Source organism: Carassius auratus, chromosome 35 (genome assembly GCF_003368295.1).
Source record: "Carassius auratus strain Wakin chromosome 35, ASM336829v1, whole genome shotgun sequence".
Lineage (NCBI taxonomy): Eukaryota > Metazoa > Chordata > Actinopteri > Cypriniformes > Cyprinidae > Carassius > Carassius auratus.
The window spans coordinates 9,149,390-9,162,073 of record NC_039277.1 but is presented as its reverse complement, the minus strand read 5'-3'; the positions used below and the strand labels follow the sequence as shown (position 1 = coordinate 9,162,073).

The window sequence follows — 12,684 nt, the reverse complement described above, 5'->3', positions numbered from 1 at the left end:
TGGAGTAAGTTTTCTATACATTTTAACAACAAGACAAACGCTAATGAGTCCAGATGCAACATTTTAACGCCCCATAAACTCTGTATTACAACCCCATTAAAGCCATAAAACACTGTGTTGTAAGAGGCTTCTCTACAGACACTAAGCTAGAAAGTACTTAATGTGCAAAATTACAATGTGTGTGGATGTAGGGTACAAAAACACGTCCTTCTGTGAACTGCATATTTGCTGTAGCCATTGAAATTCTCCACTTTAGCAGCAGCAGCAATGTTGGAGTGTTTTATATAGATTGCCAGGACGAATAAAGTCCCTCTTTATTTCATTATTTCATCACTGTCTATTTAAGTAATATTCACTCACTTAAGTTCCTCTCATGTGAATTTCAGTGTGACTAAACCACTGTTACAGAAGGCTGAACAGCTTTAAATGTAATGCTTGTTGACACATTGGGCAGGAGATGCTTATCAGTGCCGTTTTGCTTATGGGGTCTGCCTTTTATGAGGACAAAAAACTTACAGAATGTATTACGTGCCATATAATTTCAAATTATTTTGCTCCTGTACTGTAGCAGAAAAAAAGACCAAATATTTTTACACCCCATTTAAGAAGCCTTGATTATATTACACTGCACACTGATGAAGTGGCATATAAGACCCATAGGTCTAGACACACATGTAGGGGAGGTTTTAACAGTATTTATCCCTGCTTGCGGCCAAATTGTAGGGCTGAAGTGAAAATAAGTATCATTATGTTATTTTTGGCCCCAAAAATGTCTGTGTCATTATCATATTATACACGCAAGAGCATTTTTGCTTCTAGAAAGAAGTCAAATCTTTAACTTTTAACTTTGATGTTACACTGGTTAAAGCAAGTTTATATGTTAATAAGATTAATTGAATTGAATTTTATTCTTTTTTTCTGTTCTTTTTTTCTGTTGAATTACCCTACGAAGCAGGCTTGATCTTTAAGTATGTTTGAGGTGCAGCCTAGTGGTTAAATATGTGTGATGGTAACCCAGCAAGTCCCACAGGAATTGCCCCGTGTACTGTCAATGTTTTGGCCTCAAGCGAGGCACTTGTGTTGCTCCAGGAGCATTTTGTAAATGTGTTAGCTAAATTAGTAACGAGTGAATTCCTCTTGTCAATTAAAAAAAAGAATACAGTTCCTGGTGTATGTGAACACATTAGTATGCAGTGCACCACTTGTCTCCAGTGGCTCCAGTACAGTTGCCTGGAATGGTGGAAATGGTTTACAATCGAGGTCATCATCAAGTCTCCAGGTATCCTGCGGGATAGTAAAGCTGTGTCCACCTGAGCATGAGCTGGTGATGTGCTGAAGGCCAGCCGTTGCCTCTTATTTTGAGATGTGCTCTGAGAAACGCTGCAACCTTGAGAACAGAAGGGCTGTTTTTCTGATATCCCACCCACTTATCAAAGCTAGAGAGGGCTTGAACAGGTGCTATTACTCTTCTTTAGTTGCCTCAGCTGATTGAATTCTGAGATTGCCTGCTCTCATTTTTGGTACAACAAAGCTAGGGGAAATGAAATGACGGTACTAGCATGATTTTTTGCTTTTGGGAACAATATACAGTAAGGCCTGACCACATAGTGTAGGGAAGAGCACGAATCAATTATTCATAAAATGAAGCCTAAAAGTTTTGATGTATTAACATCATAATATGTGAACTTCAAGTACACAGTCTGATCTTATATAATACCCATAATTGTAGTGGTTGCATGTGGATTGTAACATTTAATAAAAAATCTGACATGATAATGAGATTTTATGTATAATATATATGCTAAAGTCAATATAAAACATCCTCCAAAGGTAGACACATCATAGGAAATCATCATTGTCAATAATGGCTTTAATATTTATTTATTTTATTTATTTATTTATTTCAAGCAAATCGTGTGACAACACAAGAATACACAATAATAATAATAATAATAATAATAATAATAATAATAACTTACACTTATGCTTGAAATGGAGTGGGAAGAAGTAAAACTGATCGAACCCCACCCCAGTCTGGCAAAGAATTTATACAAACAAAATAACTGCTTCCTTCTTCGATTATCTCAAAGAAAAAAAAATGAAATAAATAATGGGTCTTTGCTGAATAAAATTAAATGTTCTTAACCCCAAACTTTTAAACATTAGTGTATCTGTTTGCCAGTTATGCTTTTAAATTGGTCAAACTCAAAGACTTTTTTAATAAAGCCCCAAATTATTCCACAAAGTAACCCCACACACAGACATAGAAAAACTCCTCCTGGTGGAACCCTCAGTTGGGACCACAAAGTTCCCAGATCCTCTCAAACTGTACGACTGCTCTTTATGAGAAAACATATTTTGAATGTTCAGAGGTACTGAATAGTGATACACTTTAAACATGAACTGTGCATTATATCATTTAACGAAATCCTGCATTTTTGATAACTTTGATTTAAAGTACATTATGATCAAGGATATGTTTAACTCTACTAATTATAGCCAGGCTTATAGAGACTTTAGTTGTTATATGTCTGATGTGGGCATTCCAACTTAACTTATCGTTACACCTAAAAAATTTATTTCCTGAACATTGTAAATGTGTACTCAATCTGTCTCAACCAGTTTCTGTGAATCAGCTTGATACTTTCTATATAATAACTTTCTATATAATACTTTCTATATAATAACTAGGTTTAAGGATAATTTATTACTTTCCATCCATTTTTTAATTTATTAATTCTTTATTTACAATGCTGATACGTTTCTCCAAATTGTCGTCACTATAGAAAATGTTTGTATCATCAGCAAACAATACAAATGTAACAATTGAGAAACATTAAAAATATCATTATTAATGTCAGACTTTGTGTAAACTCACCATAAGCGAGTAAAAAATTTGTTTTATTAAAGTTGAACCTCTAAGACAACGTTTCCCAAGTGTGCGAGACGTGAATTGAAATTGTATTTATTTACAGAGGTATATGATGTCACACTCGTCTGTAGATACTGCAGGCAGGAGCTTAGTGCAAATCCTTGAATTAATGTGCCAAAGAGAAGAAAACTTAAATGGATTTCCCCTGCTCAGGGAATAGGGAGCAATGAACACTGTAGTGATCATATCAATTGGAACACAGTTCATGCACATAGCTCTCTTCCATCAAGCTGGTTATCTGAATCAGGTTTGTTAACCAAGAGAGACATGGTAAATATGCAGATCAGGGAGGCGCGAGGACTGGGATTGGGAACCGCTGCTCTAAGATATGCTTTTTGATAAATGACAACAGTAGTTTAAAATCTACCACTCATCCACACTTTAATATTGCACTTTAATATTCCAAATAGAAACTGGTTTGGACCCTCATTTCCATTCAACTAGAAGCATCTGTTACATTTATTCACACAGGAACAACACAGATGTTTTGTATTACGTGACCAAATTTGGGCAAAAAAAAAACAACACAAGCACTGGCTGAGACATTGGTTTAGTATGATGTATACTGTCGTACACTACACTAAGTTTGGGGTCAGTAAGAATTTGATTTGTAAAGACACAAAAAGATCAGTCTGTGCAAGAAACTGAACAGTATTTATATCATTTTTATTTTTTTACCTGTGATTCACGTACTGTCCGAACTGTTAGAACTCTCCTCCTGTGCTCATTCTCAGCAGCAGGCGCATGAGGTGTCATCTTCTTCTTCTTGCTTTATGGCGGATCGCAAACTTTTAAGTGCATTACCACCACCTATCTCTCAAATGGACTTGCCACTCTATCTACAATCTCATTTGAAGATGTGCACAGGAGAGTTCTAACAGTTCGGACAATGGTTTGAGTTAAAAATCTTGGTTTGTGTTCTACTGAAAAAAACTAAGTCACCTACATCTTGAATAGCCTGGGGTATTCATCATTTTCATTTTTGATGAACTATCCTTTAACTGACCAGCAAAATGTTAGGTTGAGCTATTTTTTGCAAAAACTGGTGTTTTTTATTTATTTGTGTGTGTTTGTGTGTGTGTGTGTCTGTTAACAGACGCACATGTCCTCGAGGCTGCATAATATTCCATTACCACTATGATTAAAAGACACAGCAGTAAACTCGATGTTGTGCATCGTTCTCATTGTATATTGTTTTTGTGCCTAAGGCTCAATGGGATGGTTTGACAGGACGGATAGTCCTTAACAAGACTGATGGTCTGCGGAAAGAGTTCAACTTAGACCTCATCAGCCTCAAGGAGGATGGCACAGCGAAGGTGAGTCAGCTTAGCTGGACGCCGATGAGAGACATATGATTTCCACAACAGCAGATATGACTGGAATCGTGTCTCTGTGTATTTCATGTATTAAATGATTAAATGTATCCCCTTTTAGTGGACTCTTGAGTATGTTTTTTTTTTCCAAAGCAGATATGTTAATTTGCCAGATCATTTGTATTGACCTTGTTGCTCCCATGCTGACAACACAACTCTTCAATTCTTCCTAAAAGCGAGCGGCTGATGCTGCATCACGTCCAACTAAATTATGGACAAAGGTTTGTTCCAGTCTTGGTTTCATTCCCTGAGTTCATGATTAAGACCTGTGGAGAGCTTGGATTTCCTCCCCTGTGTGAAATTCACTTCAGTAAACCCGGTGCCCTTTCATCGGCTTCCCTCTCCCTGCAGAAATCCCTTCACTTCCTTATGGAAAGAGATCGCTGCAAGTTACTTCTCCCATAATGTCTTGCTGAGATTCATAATGAGCGCCAGTTACAGTCATGACAGTTAAATATCCGATACTCAATATCCAGCACAATATTTTTCTGCAATGCTTCACGCTTCAGTAAGTAAAACATCTCTATAAAAGCCAGCTCAGGCATGCAGAAAAACATGCAATAATCCACTGGCCGATATTTTAGAGAGCAGCTCTAATCTACTATTAAAATTCATTTGAATTCAGTCACTCATTTTAGACTCATATGAGCATTGTGACAAGTGCCATACATTATTATAGACTAGACTAGCCTTGTGTTAACAAAGGGTTTATTAAACATAGAAAAGCAAGCTTGTTTTAATTTATTTATTAGCGACATCCTGTTTTAAAGTAATATACATTTAATTATTTTTATTTTAATACAATTGATTTAATTATTTGTTCTATTTTTGATCCTGTAAAAAGTTAGTTAAATTGGTGTGTCAAAAACAGTCATAATTTAGATTTCAACCCACTTTATGCCATTTGAGATGCTTTTTTGTAAAAAGTTGTAAAAATCTGTAAAAATACTGCTTTTATTGAGCTTTATTTATTAATTAAAAAAAATAAAATAAAATAAAAAGTGTGCAAAGTGCTGATTTCAGTGGAGACTTATTTCCTTTACAGAATATTTTTTTTTATGAAAAGGTAATTGCAACCTTGTATTTTTTTAACGCATGTTTATATCTCACAATTTAGACTTGTGAAAAAGAACTGCAAGAGAGAAGAAGACTGTGAGAAACGTCAGAATTGTGAGATAAAAAGTCGCAATTACCTTTTTTATTTTTATATTTTGAATAAGCTTCCATAGATTTTTTAAATTATTTTCTCAAAAAATAAAGAATAATTTGATTGCTCTAATGCAATTTCTAATTTAAATAAGACTAATGGTGTATAAGATAATTTCTTGTGATAATTTCTTTGTGATATTTTTTAAGATATTAAACTCCTCAAGCTTGTCAAACAATAAAATGCTCTTTATTGACTGTAAAAATGAATAATTCAATTTAAAACACAACATATCCTGATGACATTGTTTAGTTTTAGAAGCTGTTAGGCCTCAAAAGTTAAAACGTTTCTGAGATATGCTCCCAAATCTTCACATCTTTACACATTTTCCATCAGTCTTCTAATGCTTTTTGTATTCATATTTCATTTGAAGCACATTATTGTGATGGCATCCTTCATAATTTGAATAACGGTGGAGATAACAGAAAAGCTTCATCGGTTGCAGAAGTGTTGGAAAGAACTTTTTCTACTTCATTAAGCAGCCGTTACTCCAGTCTTCAGTTTCACATGATCCTTCAGAAATCATTTGACTGGTAGTATATATATTGGCTAGCAAGTAGTAGTTTGGTAAAGTTTCACACTTTTCTTTCTGGAGAACTACTTGACTTTCTGATACAGTGGACAGAGCTTTATAAGCCATTTGAAACATTAAGGGTGTGTGATATTGCATCCAAATCACCATGTCTGATGACCACTGGCCATTTCTCATAATCTTTTTTAACTGCCATCTTTATATGCTATTACGTTTCCTATTTACGACAACATCAATTCATCATGGCTGTCAAAAGTGAAGGGTGATGCAATTAAGAATATTTACTATGATTTTAGTGGAAAAATGTGTAACTGTAAAAATTGTGAATGATTATATTTAAGAGTACAGTTTTTTTTTCCTTTGAGATTTAATAATTAATGCATCAAAAGCATTCATAATTTGTAGACCATGCATTAAATAGGATAACTGAATGTTTTTGGATTTTATTGGGCAGAAAAGGAAGGTATTGCAATCAAATCTATTAGACTTAGATCATTTCATTTTCTTTTATTTAGTTTTTTTTTCCCTTTCCTTTCCTGACCTATTTTTATAAATGTTCAGTGATAAAGTCTGTCCCTCTTTTATTGTAATCTCATGTGCTCAGAAACAGCGACTTGTGTTCTTCATGCCATGTCATTTTTATACTGTTTTGTTAGATTGGAGTGTGGAACTCTTACACCGGCCTCAACCTGACTGAGATGATAGACAGCAAAAACATCACAGACTCTCTGGCTAACAGAACACTTATCGTCACCACAATCCTGGTAAAATTATTACTTACAATTTCACTCCTTCGTGTACGTAAACAAACTTTTTCAGTTGTTCAGACTTGTCTTCACCCTGTGAATAGTTTCAGTGGTGCACCAAATGTAGTTTTTAGCAATATAATTATATATGCATGTGAAAAAATTGAATTATATATAAAATGTTTAGTCAATGTGAGTGGTTTGTACAAAAAAAAAACTATATTTTTAATTTTTTTTATTGGTTTTTAACTCACAATCGTAGCTAAAAGTTGCAGCCATGACACTCAAAAAACTAGAATGCATACAGTCATTTTGAGCAGTTCATCTCAAAATCTCATCAGGCCTGCTAACTTTGCTTTTGTGACATTTTTAAATCAAATATAATACATTTTACCAGCTGCATAATTGCATGTGAATTTATCTTGTGAACAGGAAAACCCTTACGTTATGTATAAGAAGTTCTGACAAGGTGCTCTATGGGAACGATCGCTTTGAGGTTACTGTCTAGACCTGCTAAAGGAGCTCTCCAACATCCTAGGATTCACGTATGAAGTCAAGCTGGTTTCCGATGGGAAATATGGAGCTCAGAATGACAAAGGCGAATGGAACGGCATGGTGCGGGAACTAATCGATCATGTGAGTGATCTCCCATGATGCTACACCAAGATGTTCAAGGTCTTTTAATCATACCATCCAAATGCAGTCTCATGCTTTTCACTCCATAAGATTTGTTTGGATCTCACTGTTTAGACAACAACCAGACTGTTAATACTCTGATTAACCAAGATATTTCAGTTTCTAATGGATGTTTTTGTAACTTGGCAATTTAGAAGATCTAAGAATTGTTTTGTTTCATATTTGCATGATTATGTTTTTTACCACAAGTTTAAGTAGTCCAAAGCTTTGGTAGGAAGACTACAATTGGGTATAAGAGTCTTTTGAGCTACATAAAACAATTGGAAGCTTTAAACTGATTTTTTAAAAGAAATAAGCCCTTTTGTGGGATCCATCCCTACAGTTATCACTTGTTTATATCTCAGTGACTGAACTCCAGCATTAACTGCATCTATTTGCATTTTCTTCCTAGCAGTCAAAATGAGTCCCTATCATCTTGTAAACCTCTTTTTTGTCCCCCTAACCAGATAGCTGACCTGGCTGTGGCTCCACTAACTATCACTTATGTCAGAGAGAAAGTTATTGACTTCTCCAAACCCTTCATGACCCTGGGCATCAGCATACTGTACCGCAAACCAAAATGGCACCAATCCAGGTGTCTTCTCCTTCCTCAACCCTCTCACCCCGGATATTTGGATGTATGTGCTGCTGGCCTGTCTTGGAGTGAGCTGTGTGCTCTTTGTTATAAGCCAGGTATGGATAAACGTCTTGGTTTACCATAGCTCAAACATCTGCTTCTTGGAAACATAGCAAAGCAAATGTGCAAATTGGGTTCAGATCTAGGAACACTGACCCGATTGTTAAAAAAAAATGTTTTTATAGTTTGACATCACATGTGAAGACACATTATCAGGCTGTCATCTAAAGAATATTGCTGTTATCTGCAGCTTAAGGGTACATCGTACATCTCTCTTTGAAGCTGTCAAGAAGGTTCTGCGCCCTCTGGTTTAAAATTTTAAAACTGTTTTGCAGAGTGTGCTGATAGAAATCAGGTTTCATTGTGGAGTGCATTTGAAGGAGTTTATTTTGCTCATATTATATCACTGGGCCTGATGAGACGCCAGAATCAAAATGCTGATTTGATCTTGAAGCAGATCAATAAGTAATAAGCACAGCGCCCAGACTTTATTACATTGCTTTCGGATTATAGATTAATAATGTAAAAATTCCACTCATGGTTGTCCAGATGCACCTTTTCCTCAATAAATTCATAATGTGCTTTCTCAGTCGGTAATGTTTAGTATTTTGTATGAGGGAGAATAAGGTTGTGTCTGTACTGAAGCCCAGTTCATAATTATCAGGCAGATGTCCACGTCTACATAAAGAGAATATTAAGCGTGCACGCAACCCCATCAGGGCCAGATGATTGGTTGCTTAAATTAAAAATGTAAATGGACAGTGAAAACGCTGTCCAATCAGACTCCTTTAAAGGACATCTTGGTGGGGTCCCAATGTTAGTGTGGGTTCATTTGCACTGGATGACCCATTTGTTCACAGATACAGTCTGCTGGGGGGCTTTTAAACTGTGATCTTGAAATTTGGCAGCTTTGATAGTAGCAGTTTATAGGGTGAGCATCAACACACCAGAAGGAATGACAAATGAGTCTTATGACACATTCTGATCAGGCATCGATTCACCATGAGGGTTTCTAAATGACCCAATTATTCAGTAGTAGAATGGAGGATGTCTTTCAGATGTTCTTGTGTAACCGTAATCACTTTCAAATGAAATTTCCACCAATTGTTTCCTTTTTGGCTTCCAGCACTGAAAAAAAAGATGAGAAAAGTATTGAAAGTGTCAAATTTTTACCAAAGGAACTTTTATTTGTAGTCTGAGGTTAGACTTTATATTGTCCAATATAGTCGAGTTAATACTGTTATATTAATAAGGGCTGATGGTTGAAAAATATGTGGTGCAGCAGTGCATAATTTATTAATAATTAATCAAGGCAGACAAATGTAATAAATAAACATTACCAGAAGTTGTGTATTTTTATTTATCTTGTTTATTAGTATAAAATATTAATATTTATTAATCTTTTAAAATTAGTCACACTGAATCTATATAGTGACATCCCTATATATATATATATATATATAGAGAGAGAGAGAGAGAGAGTATTTCAAGATTGATCTGCTATTTGGATGAAATTATGCATTTCTATAAAGTTTATATATTAAATATGACTTAAATCCTATTAAGTAATATTTTGTGAATAACAGTTAATTAACATTTAAGGTGCACTAAACGATTTTTGCCAAATTATTTTAAAGTACCAAAACGAACATGCCCATACCACAACAGGACTTCGCCCCTTTTTTGATGACTCCTGCCCCACACGTACGTACACAACCCAGGCAGCGGAATCTGCTATGCCTTCCACCTGCAGCATGTTAAAGCAAAATCTAACAGAGGATATTTGTTTGGAAAAGCAAATTCAACTTAACTCAACTTGCTAAAATGCTAAACGCATTAAATGTTCCTCCCTTTTTATTTTTTTATCTGCAATCTGATCGCTATCTATAGTTGATCAGTTAACATCTGTCCTGTGCATTCACTGAGCTCTCTCTTCTACCTATCATTACTAGACACGCCCCTTACTGCTAATTGGCTGTGACTTTGATTTGAGACTCAGTGGTCAAAAGCATTTTCAAAAATCGCTTAGTGCACTTTTAAATTAGTCTACAGTAGAAGCAGAAAAAAAAGGGAAAATGTACTGGTATTTTTTTGCCATATCTATTGTGAAGTGCAAAATTCAAAATAAAGGCAAAACACTTTATATTACAAAACTTTCAAATTGTTTGTTTGCCTATTTTTATGGAATTATTATAATTTTAATAATTGTATGATTTTAATTAAAATAATTTTATAATCAGTCACACTACAATTACATTTTCATGTTACATTTTCAGCTTTTTTTTTACAGGAATAAAAACAGTAAATTAACATTTAAATCGATTAATCAACAGCACATATTTTACTTTAGATTCCTTTTCCAGCTCTCTATTTGTTTGGTAACCGGAGAGATTTGAACACTGGAAAGTTGTCCCATAAAACAAGATCTCAGTTATTGATAGCCTATAGCAAAAAGAACATTTTATCTGCACTGCGATTGCAGTTTAGAAATTGCCAAACTTGCAGCCTCTCAAGTGCAGTATTGATACATTTTCTGTGTTGTCTGCCCTTTTTTGGTGAAAAGCTGTTTTCTTTGACTCTTGGCAGGTTTACGCCGTATGAATGGTATAACCTCACCCCTGCAACTCCTCTTCTGAAGTGATTGAGAACAACTTCACACTGTTGAATAGTTTATGGTTTGGTGTTGCGGCTCTAATGCGTCAAGGTATGTCACACTAAACACCTCAAGACTGTTGGATTGTTTCAACTGACAAAAAACATTAAACCAAGTGGCATTTATTTGGAGAAAGAAAAATGGCACAAGCATTGTGGCTGTTCTGCTACATCTGTGTGAGGTGAGGTTGAGGGGAATTGACTTTTATACATTCACTAAAAATCACCTTGAGACCAGCTGGTTGAAATGAATAGAAAAAAAATCTGAAAAGTAAAAGTTTTTTATTTTTTAAATTTTTTGGTTTGAGATTGGTTATGCAATGACATTCATACAGTAGGGATTTGTAGTAGTATAAAGATGACAACACCTCTGGCAAAGTTCTAATTCACATCCAGTTATAAAATAGATTTTTGTTCTTGCTTGCAAACTTTTAGTTTCCTCTGGTGTAATGGATCTGATGCTAGTGAGGAGAGGCTTGTAGTTTCCGCTAAAGAAGCTATGAAACAAAACGGATGACCTGTCAGGTGTGCAGAAAAGTGTGAAACGCCAAGAGTGGCTTTAATGAGCTCAGGAGAACCAGACAAATCATTATGCAGTATTGTCTGACTTCATATTACAAAGAGTTTTCTTCTGAAATATTAAATAAATTTACATCAGAACAACCGCTCGGCCATGAAGAAGGTCCACTAGAAGGAATTTTACAGAAAAGTGTCACTGGTGGATGTTAGAGTATTTCATTAAACTTAAAGCAGGTCATAGTATGAAATAACATTCAAATGTGACCCTGGACCACAAAAAACAGTCTTAAGACGCTGGGGTATATTTTTAGCAATAGCCAAAAAACATTGTATGGGTCAAAATTATCGATTTTTCTTTGATGCCAAAAATCATTAGGATATTAAGTAAAGATCATGTTCCATGAAGATATTTTGTAAATTTCCTACCGTAAATATATATATCAAAACTAAATTTTCCTTTTTTTTTTTTTTTTTGCACCCTCAGATTTCAGATTTTCAAGTAGTTGTATATTGGCCAAATATTGTCCGACCTTTACCAAACCATACATCAATGGAAAGCGTATTTATGCATACGTTTAGAAAAATGTACACTTAAGACTGGTTTTGTGGTCCAGGGTCACAAATTTGCATTTGTTTGTGTATTGTATCACTGTATCGTGCAAACATATATTAAGTTTTAATCTTATAGTTTCTTGTGAAACAGATTAGTGATAACAAGAATCTCCAAATGTGATGATCCCCTTTCAAGTATAAAAAGTTGACTGGCAGAAAAATATTAAAGATTGCATGAAAGGAAAATTCACACTATATATTTTGTAATTTGATCTTGATACATTAAAAATGTAAAAACTTAAAATTTTACAGACAAAAAAAATAAAGAATTGCTTGCATAACAGAATAATTGCCTTTTAGATTTTAATTGTATTAAAGCAAATTGTTTAAATATTATCCTGAAAATATTAACTTTTTATTAATTTCAGCATATTTGACGTTATATCTGAAAATCAAAAAGTTTCAGTATGAAAATAAATAATGCTGATGTAGAAGAGGAAGTTTACATAAAAAATAGACAGTCTTAAAATGGATATCGGATGGCCATTTTCCAAAAGTTGGTATGATTTATTTAGGGTCTTCATGAAATGTCTGCAAAATATTTTGGTTAAAATTCCTCAGTGTTCGTGTGAAACAACACACTTTTTACTTTGTCAAAAATACTCCGGTTACCTACATAACCTCAATGAGGGTAGAGTGAAGCTAATGGGATGATTTCACTAAAGCCCTGTGTTTTGAGCATGGCTGCTCCTCTGTTTCTTTAGAAAGAAACTAAACTTAGATTTTATGTACTAATTTGTACACTTTAGGTACTAGTATGTACCTTTAAGGTACCAATATGTACTCTTTAGGTACAAAG

The 12,684-nt window shown here is 34.6% G+C and overlaps 1 pseudogene; it reads left to right on the top strand.

The window, feature by feature from the left end:
* LOC113053901 (glutamate receptor ionotropic, kainate 1-like) overlaps positions 1–12,684 on the top strand; it is a 38,650-nt pseudogene that overhangs the window by 24,442 nt on the left and 1,524 nt on the right.